The 12,323-nt window shown below is 45.0% G+C and overlaps 1 pseudogene; it reads right to left on the reverse strand.

Moving 5' to 3' along the window:
• The window catches only part of LOC135876301 (E3 ubiquitin-protein ligase PDZRN3-B-like), a 78,725-nt pseudogene that overhangs the window by 12,055 nt on the left and 54,347 nt on the right, over nt 1-12,323 (reverse strand).

The raw sequence follows: 12,323 nt of genomic DNA on the forward strand, positions 1-12,323 counted from the left end.
AGTGAAATAGTTTTTCCTAATATCCAACCTAGACCTCCCCACTGCAACATGAGATGATTGCTCCTTGTTCTGTCACATGCCACCACTGAGAACAGCCGAGCTCCATCCTCTTTGGAACCCCTCTTCAGGTAGTTGAAGGCTGCTATCAAATCCTCCTTCACTCGTCTCTTCTGCAGACTAAATAACCCCAGTTCCCTCAGCCGCTCCTCGTAAGTCATGCGCCCTATCCCCCATATCATTTTTGTTGCCCTCCGCTGGACTCTCTCCAATTTGTCCACATCCTTTCTGTAGTGAGGGTGCCCAAAACTGGACCGATCCCTGGGGCACTCCGCTTGTTGCCGGGTGCCAACTAGACATCAAGCCGTTGATCACTACCCATTGAGCCCGACGATCTAGCCAGCTTTCTATCCACCTTATAGTCTATTCATCCAATCCATACTTCTTGAACTTGCTGGCAAGAATGTGTGAGACTGCTTTGCTAAAGTCAAGCTATATCACGTCCACGACTTTCCCCATATCCACAGAGCCACTTATGTTCCCTTCTGCCAGAAAGGTTTCAAATTCCAGTGAGGAAAATTGTGTTCCATTGTCCAACACACATTTTTCAGGTTCCCTTCCCTGCTAAAGACAATCGACACGAACTTGATGAGTGTAGCAGAGATGACATATAAATATAATAATGGACATATAATATCAATGGCAAGCTTTTCCCATGTGGCATCTGGAAGAAGAACAGGCTGTAATGGTGGCACATGATCACCACCATTTTGTCATGTAACTGGCTAGTAATGCTCGTTTTTACAGCTGCTTCAACCTGAGCATGCATTCTTGGCCCCAATACAGGTCACATAGACACTCTTTCATTCTGTCAGTCCCTTGATGTGTATCATGTGCCAGATGTATGAATTTTGTCTGCAGTGTGTCGGGTACAATCAACCAGTCAGTACCTCATAATACCCATCCGTCTAGTACAGAATTGTTTTGAGTATGCTACAGTAAAGGGGAAAAGCTGGATCAAGCATTTGGGGTTGTGTAGCCATTTTGTTATCAGCTGTTCCTGCAATCTTTGTTGAATGGGGCATGCTAAGTAAGCAGCTTTGAATTATTCTTGTGTAACGGATGTGGGGGTGCCTGCTATAAGTGCAACTACATTGTCACCATCTGTCGGCAAGGGCAGGCAGGACAAGCATCGCATTTTGAATTCCCAGCCTTTATTCTGTGACATACATGAAAGACAGTAGTCTTGCTGACCATCTAGCAACCTGGCCTCCCACTCATCCAAGTCCTTTAGAAGTTAACAGTGTCGTCAAAGAGCTATGATCTGTATGCGACTTGAAAGTCTGGCCCCAGAGCTAAGTTCTCCATTTTTCCATAGTCCATAGCAAGCAAGTGCTTTCTTTTCAACAGATGAATACTTCCTCTCAGCTTCTGTAAGTGTTCTTCAAGCAAATGCAACAGTGTCCTCCATGTTGTCATCCTGGATTTGAGTAAGTGTTGCTCCCAGTCTGTAGTCTGAGGCAGGGTCAAACAATGCAAGTGCTGGACTATTTTCAATCAAATCTTTCACTGTTTCAAAACAACTTGTGCAACAGTCATCCAGGCCAAGCTCGAGATTCTCTGGAGTATGTTTGTAACGGTGACTGAAGTGTTGTTCAGAATAAACTTGGCATACCATGACATAAAAACTAAGAAAGCATGTAAGGTTTATGTATCTCTTGGAGGTGGTGGTTTTTAACCACCATGATGTGGTCCAGGTCAGGTTTCAATCCAGTCTCCAAAATTATGTGCCCCAGAAATAACAACTCTGTTTGTCAGAATTGGCATTTGGCGAAATTCAGTTTCAGCCCTGCAGTTTTGATGTGGTTTAGTACTAGGGTGACCAGATGTCCCGATTTTATAGGGACCGTCCCAATTTTTGGGTCTTTTTCTTATATAGGCTCCTATTAACCCCCACCCCCTGTCCTGATTTTTCACACTTGCTGTCTGGTCACCCTATTTAGTACTGCATGGAAATGTTTTTCATGTTCCTCGCAAGTCTTCCCAAACACAATAATTTCATCCAAGTAATACTGGACTCCAGGCTGATTCTTCAGAATCACTGACATTATTCTTTGGAAAATGCTGGGTGCCAATACAAGTCTGTATGGTGCATGTTTCAAGTGGAATAGATCCTCAAGCGTAATAATGCTGTGAGATCTCTCTGTCCTCCTGTAGTATAACTTGGTGATATGCATTCTGTAGATCAAGAGTAGAAAATGTCTTTGTGTCACAAAGATCCACCAATGCTTCTTCTATGTGTGAGTGGATAGCTGTCAATCACTTATTAGGCTCCCTTAAATCTATGCTAAGACAAATACCTCCAGTCTTTCTCTTTATCACTACTATTGGTGAGACTCATTCAGATGATGCAATCTCTTCAATAACACCATTTTGTACTAATTTTTTAACCTCTTGTGCTACAGCATCCCTGACGGAGAATGGTAGAGAGGGAAATTCTGTCATACAGCTGTCACTTGAGGTCAAAATTTAATTTCGTGAGCAAATCCAAATGCACAGCCACTGGGGCTCCTCTGTACCATCCTCGTTAAGAGCAGAGACCAGAGTTTGTGCTGTAGTGGTGCCAGGTGGGGTAAAAGCAATGTGCCCATTGCCTGCCTACATGTTTAGTGAGGGAAACAAATCGCTGTTTAGGATAGCAGTACCCCTAGGCATAGGACAGAATTCTGCCGGTACACATTATGTATCAAATGTCAGGGTTGCAGGTAGTCAACCAAGCACAGGGATGTGGTTCATCAAGTAGCACACTAGGTGTAAGCTCAGTTCAGTAACTGATACATGTCCAAAGTATTGCAAGCAAATCAATTCAGGTAGTATAGAAACTGCTGAGCCAGTGTTCAACATTCATTCCACCACCTGGGGCTTCACTCCTGCTGCAGCAGAGACATGAACAGCACACGTTATTTTATCCACAGTGTCTGTGGAGCTGCTTCCATCCACACCCAATGCAGTAAGTTACCTCTGGCATGGTAACCGCACGTACTTGTTGATTAGGATGGGTTGCTTTAGCATACCTTAGGGAAATGTCCGCTCTTTTTGCAGGCCACTGAGCTCCCTCTGCAAGCTTTCCAGTATAGTCCAGGGATCGGCAACCTTTGGCACACAGCCTGCCAGGGTAAGCCCCTGGCGGGCCTGGCTGGGCTGGTTTGTTTACCTGCCGCGTCCACAGGTTCGGCTGATCGCGGCTCCCACTGGCTGCGGTTCACTGTCCCAGGCCAATGGGGGCTGCAGGAAGCGGCGCAGACCGAGGGATATGCTGGCCACCCTTCCCGCAGCCCCCATTGGCCTTGGACGGTGAACCGCGGCCAGTGGGAGCTGCGATCGGCCAAAGCAGCGGACGCGGCAGGTAAACAAACTGGCCCAGCCTGCTAGGGGCTTTCCCTGGCAGGCCATGTGCCAAAAGTTGCCGATCCCTGTGTAGTCTGTAGTGGGGTGTTACATTCACAGTGGTGACATTCTTTTCCTTGTGTGTTCTGAAATCACTGGGCATGTTACTTCTCATTTACATTGCCCTTGTAATTTTTCAGCTGCCTTGTTGTAGTCCAGATGTAGTGGTTGCACGGCTTGCATCACACCTGCTGTTCCTGAGCTCATTATATTCACCTCCACCATTGCTGACTCGATGTGATTAGCAATGGTTACAGCTTTCTGCCATTTCAATTCTGGTTCAAGCAGTAGATGTTCTCTAATACGAGGCACAGCTGTTTTCTCCATGAGCCGATCTCAAATAATTTCATCTGCCATGTTGCCAAAAATCACATGTGACAATCAGTTCCCTTAAAGCAGCAATATACTGATCTGTCAATTCCCCTGGTTTCCACGCTGGTGGAATTTATAGCATGCAGCTACCACATTCACTTTAGACACACACAAAAATTAATGCAGAGAGTGCTGTATCATATTTATTATTCAGAAGGGAAGAGTGTAACATATAGCTGCCCTTCTGCTCCAAGGCACTTAAATAAGCAAAGCACATTTTCTTACTTCAGAGAGTTCTCTGTCATTAACTGCAAGGACATCGTACTCAGATACTCTTATCCAAGCATTAAAAGCAACTGGAAGCTCTCCTAGGCTTTGAAGAAAGGGTGCAGGTGGATTCAGGGGCATCCTAGTCACCACTTTGTTGAGCAGTGGAGGCCGAGACCAAAAAAGTGAAATCCAACATCAAACAGCTCCAGAAGCAGCTGCTGCAGCAGCCCCTGGCCTCAGCACATACAGATGCGCTTACCCTTCCTGCTAGTTCTCTAACCTCAAAGACTACAGCTCCCAGAAATCAATACTGTATCTAGCAATATCACACGGGGCTCTGCTAGGCCTTGTTTGCACACTGGGGGAGTTGGGTTGGGGACTCTCAAGTATTCATAGAATGTCCCCACAAAGCATGGCAGGGAGGCAACTGACAATTCATTCTCTAATCAAAGAATCTGCATTGCCTTTGTTGTAATAACCTGGAGCTACCCCCTCTCTGAGCCCTGAGTATTTTTCCAGGGGAAACCCCGCACTTCACACGAGTCCCAAAGTGGATTTGGATCTCAGTCAGTGTAGGTCAAAGACAAAGAAACATAATCAAAAGAAGAAATAAAAGATCTGGTCCTGCTGATGTAGATGCTGCTCTCTCTGTAGTTTCCAGCCCTTTCTAGGATGGACACTTCAAGTCATCAGAAAAGGATGTTTCTCTTTCTCCTGCACACACCCTTAGAAGTTGTGTGGCAAGAAACAAGAGCTGATTTTCAAGCATTTTTCTTCACCTTTTTATCTCCTCTTGCTGTTTTCTCCAAAATTAAAGGTCTAATAGTCTTTAAAAGCCTTTCATAGGTTCATTCACAGATTCATAGATTCCAAGGCCAGAAGGGACCATTATGATTCTGACAGCAGATCTTTTAGAAAAACAGCCAATCTTGATTTTAAAATTGCCAGTGAAGGAGACACCACCACAACCCTTGGTAAGTTGTTCCAATAGTTCTCAAACTTTTTTGTTTGGGGACCACTTGAAAATTGCTGAGGGTCTCAGCGGACCACTTAACGATCTTTCCAAAAGTTGTTGTACCATTAACTAACTATTGTAAAGCGCGTTGGATAAAAAAACACCTTAATAATAATTAACATTTTTTTTTGTTCTACAAATAAAAGCACACAACTCAGATTTTAATATCAGTATTCTTACCTTTCTAATGCGATGGATGTGCCTCTCTCCCCCACCACTGCCGACACAGAGCTGAGGCTGGGAAGGAGTGGGGTCTCTCCCTCACCACAGCAGCCACAGAGCTGGGACTGGGAAGGAGGGGGGTCTCTCCCCGGCCCCAGCAGCCAGAGAGCTGAGGCTGGGAAGGAGGGCCTTCCCTCCCCAGCAGCCGCAGCCCTGGAGCTGGGGAAAGTCGCCTTTCTCTGGCTGCTGCAGCCCTGTACGTCCCAAATTCCCCCCACCTCCTCTTCTCACCCCACTGCCCCCTCCCACTTACCCCCTATTCTCCCCAAGGCCACAACCTCACCTTACATGTGTGTCTTCTCCAGGGTCCAGGCACCTAATTAGTGGAGCCACGCCTGGGTGGGTGGCCCTTCATTCTCTCATGTGCGGCCTTAGAGGGAACTATCTGCGGACCACCTGAATGGAGCTCGCAGACCACAATTTGAGAACCACTGCAATAGTTAATTACTCTCACTATTAAAAAATTATGCCTTATTTCCAGTCTGAATTTCTCTAGCTTCGACTTCCTGCCATTAGCTTGTGTTACACCTTTCTCTGCTAGACTGAAGAGCCATTATCAAATATTTGTTCCCATGTAGGTACTTATAGATTTTCTCACAGTTCTTGCACAACAAAGATGTGAAAAGAGACACACATTGAAATCTGTTAGCTTATGCCCAGGGCATAGGCTCCTGAACAACTGATGGGAAATAACTGGCAGATAGAAGGGAATTCTGGATACTCGCATGAAAATGAGACACATCAAGTTCCACATCAAAATAAATTATTATTCTGCTGGGAATTCAAATCAGCAGCCCAAGTTACTGACCTGTCACCTTCAGTTCCAGAGTGGCTTCCGCATAAAATCTGCTTGATCGGAAGAAACAGATAAATTGCCCATGGTCAGAGAGGGTGATGTTGCGTATACGCAGGACAACGCTTCCATCCACAATACCATCCTTCAGCAGCTCTGTTCTGCCCTGAGAATTTGGTATTTGCTGCTCAGCCTGATCTTTTTCATTCTGATACAGATGGACAGGTTCAGAGAACTTGGATCGGTACCAGCGCACCTCCATCTTCTGAGCACTTGTGTTACGGAAGAGGTGACAGGGTAACAGGGCATCTTCACCTGCAGAGACCATGATGGGATGATCAGGTCCAATCACCTTGAAATTCACTGTTAAAGGAACCAAGACACACAGAAAATTAGACCAGAGGGGAGCTGGATTGCTTTCATAGGTAATGAATGGTGATCTCTCACAACTGCCTAGGCTGCAACTTGACCAGCTAAAACTGAGCTAATGGTGTCTCACTGTATCTGCACTGGAAAACAGGTCAAGTTAGGACAGGCTTAGCTAGCACATGTTAGCTAACCCTTGAGCTAAACTCAGCCACTTTTCCTAGTCAATACCAATCCAGAGAGAATTAAAAAATGGGTGATCTCTGTCTCTAAATGTTGTGAGCTGGTTAATGGCTGAAACCAGAACAATTAACCTGTGGAAGACTGTTTGCTAGACTGGAACCGAGGCAGGTGGCCTCTAGAGAGAAGGATGATACAGAACACCTGAAAGGAGAGGCTGTGTCTGTGACATGCTGTGGAGCTTAAGGCCTGGTCTACATGGGAAAGTTTTACTGGTTATGCAGGTGTAATTATACTGGTATAACTCCTATGTGGACCCCTTTATTCTGGTATAATAGTGACCTTTTTCAGTTTGCCTTAAACCCCTTCCCCAGTGACATAAGCTAAACTGAAAAAAAAAAGTACTTTGTTTTATATTTGTAACTTGCTCTGTATCCTTTCAAATATAGATATTTGAAAAACAACAAAATATAGTACAAAATCCTTCTTTACCCCTTCCACTTATGACATTCTCTGCTTGGTAGCACATCACACAAAATGAATTTACAGCATGTGTCAGTCACATTCCGTTCAAATCACTCTGTTTCATATATTTGACTTATTTGTGTAATGTGCAATTCAAACTTTTGCATCATAGATTCATAGATTCCAAGGCCAGAAGTGATCATCTAGTCTGATCTCCTGTGTAACACAGGTCACAGAACTTCCTTGTATTTCACACTGGTGACACCCCTGCTGGAATTCTGTGTCCAGTCCTGGTTCTCACAATTCAAGAAGGATGTTGATAAATTGGAGCGGGTTCAGAGAAGAGCTATGAGAAGATTAAGGAATGACTTGATAATGAGCTCAATTTAGCAGAGAAAGCTATAACACAATCCAATGGCTGGTACAGAAGCCAGCAAAAATAAGTAAATAAATAAATAAGAGGTGAAAACAGGGGAGTTTGAGTGGGAGTTCAGTGGGAGGAGAAGGAAGGAGGCAAGCACCTATTCCATAGGGGACAGTGAGTTAGTTTTTGTAGTTTTGTGTGGGTTTTTTTCTTTTTTTCCCCTTCTTTTTTCTTCAGTTTGCAGAGGCTGGTAGGGCATAGTTTTTTGTGAGAGAAGCAGAGTTCAGATTAGGGGGCAGGGCTTCCCTGATTAGGCAGTGGGGCTTCTCTGATTGGGGGTCTATAAAGGCAGCCAAGCAGCCATCCAGTGGCACAGGAACCAGCAAACAGAGCTGAAAACAGGGGCGTTTGAGTGGGAGGTTGGGGAAGGGAGTGTGTAGTGGTCTGTTTCTGCTTTGGTGTTCATTGAGGGGGAGATTTTGTTTGGGGATTTGTTATTTTCTCCATGACAGGAGCTTAGGCGGGAAGGCTGTGACAGATACAGAGGCAACAGTGGTAGTGAGACAAGGAATGGGTGAGACAATGAAGACAATCAGATGTGGAAGCTGCAGGATGTAAATTATCCGGAAGCGGGTACACAAAAAGAGCTTGGTTTGTATGAAGTGCCGCCTGTTAGACTAGATGGAAGAGAAGATCAGAGACTTGGAGATGCAAGTGGAAACTATGGTTGTTTAGTTTTGATGGGGATTCAAGCAGATGATGGAGGGAAGACAAGAGAAGGCTGAAGGGAAAAGTCAAGACTGGCAGATGCAAGCTGCACTGATGAACTCTGAGGGGAGACTGCTGGATGAGGAATGCGGCCACTGGAAGCATGTGACTATGAGAACCAGGCAGAGGGAAAGACTGGCTAATGAACAGGGCCGGCTCTAGCATTTTTGCCGCCCCAAGCACCGCAAAAAAAAAAAAAAAAAAAGCCGCGATCGCAGCAGCAGCTCTACCGCCGCTTCATTCTATGGCGGCAATTCAGCGGCAGGTCCTTTGCTCCTAAAGGGAGTGACGGCCCCGCCGCCGAATTGCCGCCGAAAGGGCCGGACGTGCCGCCCCCCTCTTCATTGGCCGCCCCAGGCACCTGCTTGCTAGGCTGGTGCCTGGAGCCGGCTCTGCTAATGAAGGAGAAATAGAGCTCAGGAATAGGTTTGCTGAGTTGGAAAATGAAGAAGGGGCACAGCAGGCAGTCACAGAAGGTGGGAGGTCAAGGAAGAAGAGAAGAACGGCTAGTCCTATAAGAAGAGGGGAAGGATACAGGATGACTCACAAAAGATTGCAAGTGTGAACAAAAGATAAGAGGACTTGCAATCAGAAGGAACAGGAGGAAGCAGGGCCGGCTCCAGGCACCAGCACAGCAAGCTGGTGCTTGGGGCGGCTCATGGAAGGGGGTGGCACGTCCGGCTCTTCAGCGGCAATTCGGCGGCAGGTCCCTCAGTCCCTCTCGGAGGAAAGGACCTGCCGCCGAATTGCCGCAGAAGAATGAAGCGGCGCGGTGGGGCTGCCGCCGAAGTGCCGCCGATCGCGATCGTGGCTTTTTTTTTTTTTTTCCCACCGCTTGGGGTGGCAAAAACCCTGGAGCTGGCCCTGGGAGGAAGGCCAGAAAATCACAACAAAACCAAGAAAAGGAAGGTCTACATGATTGGGGACTCCCTACTAAGAAGAACAGACAGGCCTGTCACCAGAGCTGATCCGGAGAACAGACGAATGTGCTGTCTGCCAGGAGTTAAGATACAGAATGTGGACCGGAGGCTGAAAAGAATTCTAATGGAAGCAGAATTAACTGATTGTCCTTCACATGGGGAACAAATGATACTGCTAGATTCTCACTGAAATGCACCAAAGGAGACTATGCCAAGCTGGGGAAGACACTTAAAGAAATGGAGGCTCAGGTGAGCTTCAGTGGGATTCTGCCTGGCCCTAGAGGAGGAGAGTGAAGGCAAGACAAGATTATGATGATCAACAGATGGCTCAGGCAGTGGTGCTACAAGGAGGGTTTTGGGATATTTCATGACTGGGATGCATTCACGGACAGAGGACTGTTCTCATGGGATGGACTCCACCTGAATAGGGAGGGAAATAGACTGCTGGGGTGGAGGACGGCACAACTGATTAAAAGAGCTTTAAACTAGGAACTCGGGGGGAGACTGCTGGGAGATGCTCATGTAATCCTCATGCCTTATTCTAATATTGACTGGCAGGAAAGTCAAGAGAGAATACTCCAATGGGGAAAGGAAGAGCAGTATGTAGGAGAATGGACAGTAAGAGGAAAGAAAGTGCCAATACCAATGAAGCTAAAGTCAAGTAGGCAATACTGTAAGTAGAATAACTGTACTCAATCGGGTGAGGAATCTGAGTGAAGCCAAGCAGCAACAGTTAAGATGTTTGTACACCAATCCAAGGAGCCTGGGTAACAAAATAGAGGAACTAGAACTACCAGTGCAGGAAGTGAAACCAGATATTATAGGGTTAACAGAAACATGATGGAATAGCAGTCATGAGTGGAGTACAGGAACTGAAGGGTACGTGCCGTTCAGGAAAGACAGAAATAAAGGCAAAGGTGATGGAGTAGAATCGTATATTAATAAGGAGTTAAACTGTAAAGAAATCAGAAGTGATGGAACGGATAAAACAGAGTCTGTTTGGGTCAAAATCACTTTGGAGAAGAAAGCTACCAGAGGCTCCCCTGGATAGTGCTTGGGGTATGCTAGAGACCCCCTCCCCCCACACATCTGATTTGGATATGGATAGAGACCTTTTTATGATTATGGGAGACTTTAACTTCCCAGATATAGATTGGAGGACAAGTGCTACTAATAAGGGCCCAGATTTTCCTGGATGTGATAGCTGACAGATTTCTTCACCAAATAGCCACCAAACCAAAAGAGCTGATGCTATTTTAGATTTGGCATTCATGAGTAGTGAGGACCTCTTAGAACAGCTAGTTGTAGGAGACAACCTTGGTTCAAGTGATCATTAGCTAACTCAGTTTAAACTAAATGGAAAGATAAAAAATAGATCTGCAATTAGGGTTCTTAATTTCAAAAGAGCAAATTTTAAAAAGTAAGGGAATTAGGGAACTAGACTAGACTGAGGAACTCAAGGATCTGACTGTGGAGGAGGCTTGGAATTACTTTAAGTCAAAGTTGCAGAAACTATCTGAAGCCTGAATCTCAAGCAAGGGGAAACATTTGTAGGGAAGGGTTACTGACCAAGTTGGATGAGCAAGCATCTCAAACTATTAAGAGAAAGCAAAAAACCAACAAGGAATGGAAGATGGGATGGATCAGTGTGACACTCTTTACCTCAAATTAGCACCCTGGACCCCTCATATTCACTATTATCATGTGATTATGGTTTGTTTTGTACAAAGTATGCCTTGTGAAGTATCATTTTAAAAGTGTGGATCTGTTGGACCTTAATATGCTGTGGATTTTATGTACTATCATTGTATGTGAAGTTATGAAGTATTGCTATAAATGTTACTGAAATATGTTATGAGGTTGAGAGATGCCCACAGCTGGACTTTCAGTAGGGACAAAGAAGCCACCATTGCTGGCCAGACAGGTGTTAATGGCTCATCAACACCCAGCCTTCTATCTCAGAGACTTCTTGTAGAAGGCACATATGCAATGGGGCAACCTAACTCACGTTACAGCAAGGATCTTTCTAGCATCCTGAAGAAAGCATAAAAGAGAGACAGTGACATCATCTCTTGGCCTCTCTCCCCGCCACCTCCATCTCAACACCTGGAAGATCGTCTGGAAGAGAATGGTCCCAGGCTGGAAGGGTGTCCAGTTCGTGTATTAAGGAACTGTAAGCTACCTGTAGGATCTGTTAGGGTGAGAGACAACTTGATTCAAATCTTACTTAGTCTGTTAAAGTTAAAATTTAGACTGCATTTCTATATTTATTACTTAGGTAACCAACTTTGATTTCTATGCCTGCTACTTATAATCACTTAAAACCTTAGTTAGCCTTTTTTGCATCTCCATCACATTGTTGACTCATATTTAAGGCTAAGATTTTGGTATGGGTATTTTTAATAAAAGTCACGGGCAGGATGTGGGCAATAAACAATAAATCATGGAAGCCCAAGCCCCGCTATATGGGGCTGGAGCCTGAGCTCCACCTCCCAGGGCTGAAGCCTTAGCTCTGCCGCCCGGAGCTGAATCATAATTTTCAGGAAGTCATGAAGGTCCCATAAAATCATGGAATCCATGACCTCCATGACTGACTCATAGCCTTATTCATATTCAATCGGTGATCCACTGTAAGCCCCTGATCCTTTTCAGCAGTGTTACCATCTAGTCATTTATTCGCCATTTTGTAGCTGTGCGTTTGATTTTTCCTTCCTTAGTGAAGTGCTTTGAACTTGTCTTTATTGAAATCCATCCTGTTGATTTCGGACCAATTCTCCAATTTGTCCAGGTCATTTGGAATTCTTATCCTGTCTTCCAGAGTTGTAGCAACCTCTCCCAGCTTGGTGTCATCTGCAAATTTTATCAGCATACTCTCCAGTTCATTATCCAAGTCATTAATGAAAATATTCAATAGTGATAGGTAGAGTCGCAAAAGTTTAAGATGAGACAGGAGGAAAGTTTAAGGTGAAATATGATGTAAAAGTCCACTGAGTACAGGTTACACTGAGACCAAGGGGAGTAAAAAGGGAGAAAAATCAATATCTTTCCCTGCCCCCCCCCAAAAAAAGATTGTCTTTCTCAAATTTACATAAAATGCTCTTATTATGAATTGTTTCAAAATAACAAAAGATCAATGGTATTCAAACTGTTGAGAGAAAGTAGAAGACACTCTGTGACAAGAGGCTTCCTACCTGATTCCAATGT

This window comes from Emys orbicularis, chromosome 3, assembly GCF_028017835.1.
Source record: "Emys orbicularis isolate rEmyOrb1 chromosome 3, rEmyOrb1.hap1, whole genome shotgun sequence".
NCBI lineage: Eukaryota > Metazoa > Chordata > Testudines > Emydidae > Emys > Emys orbicularis.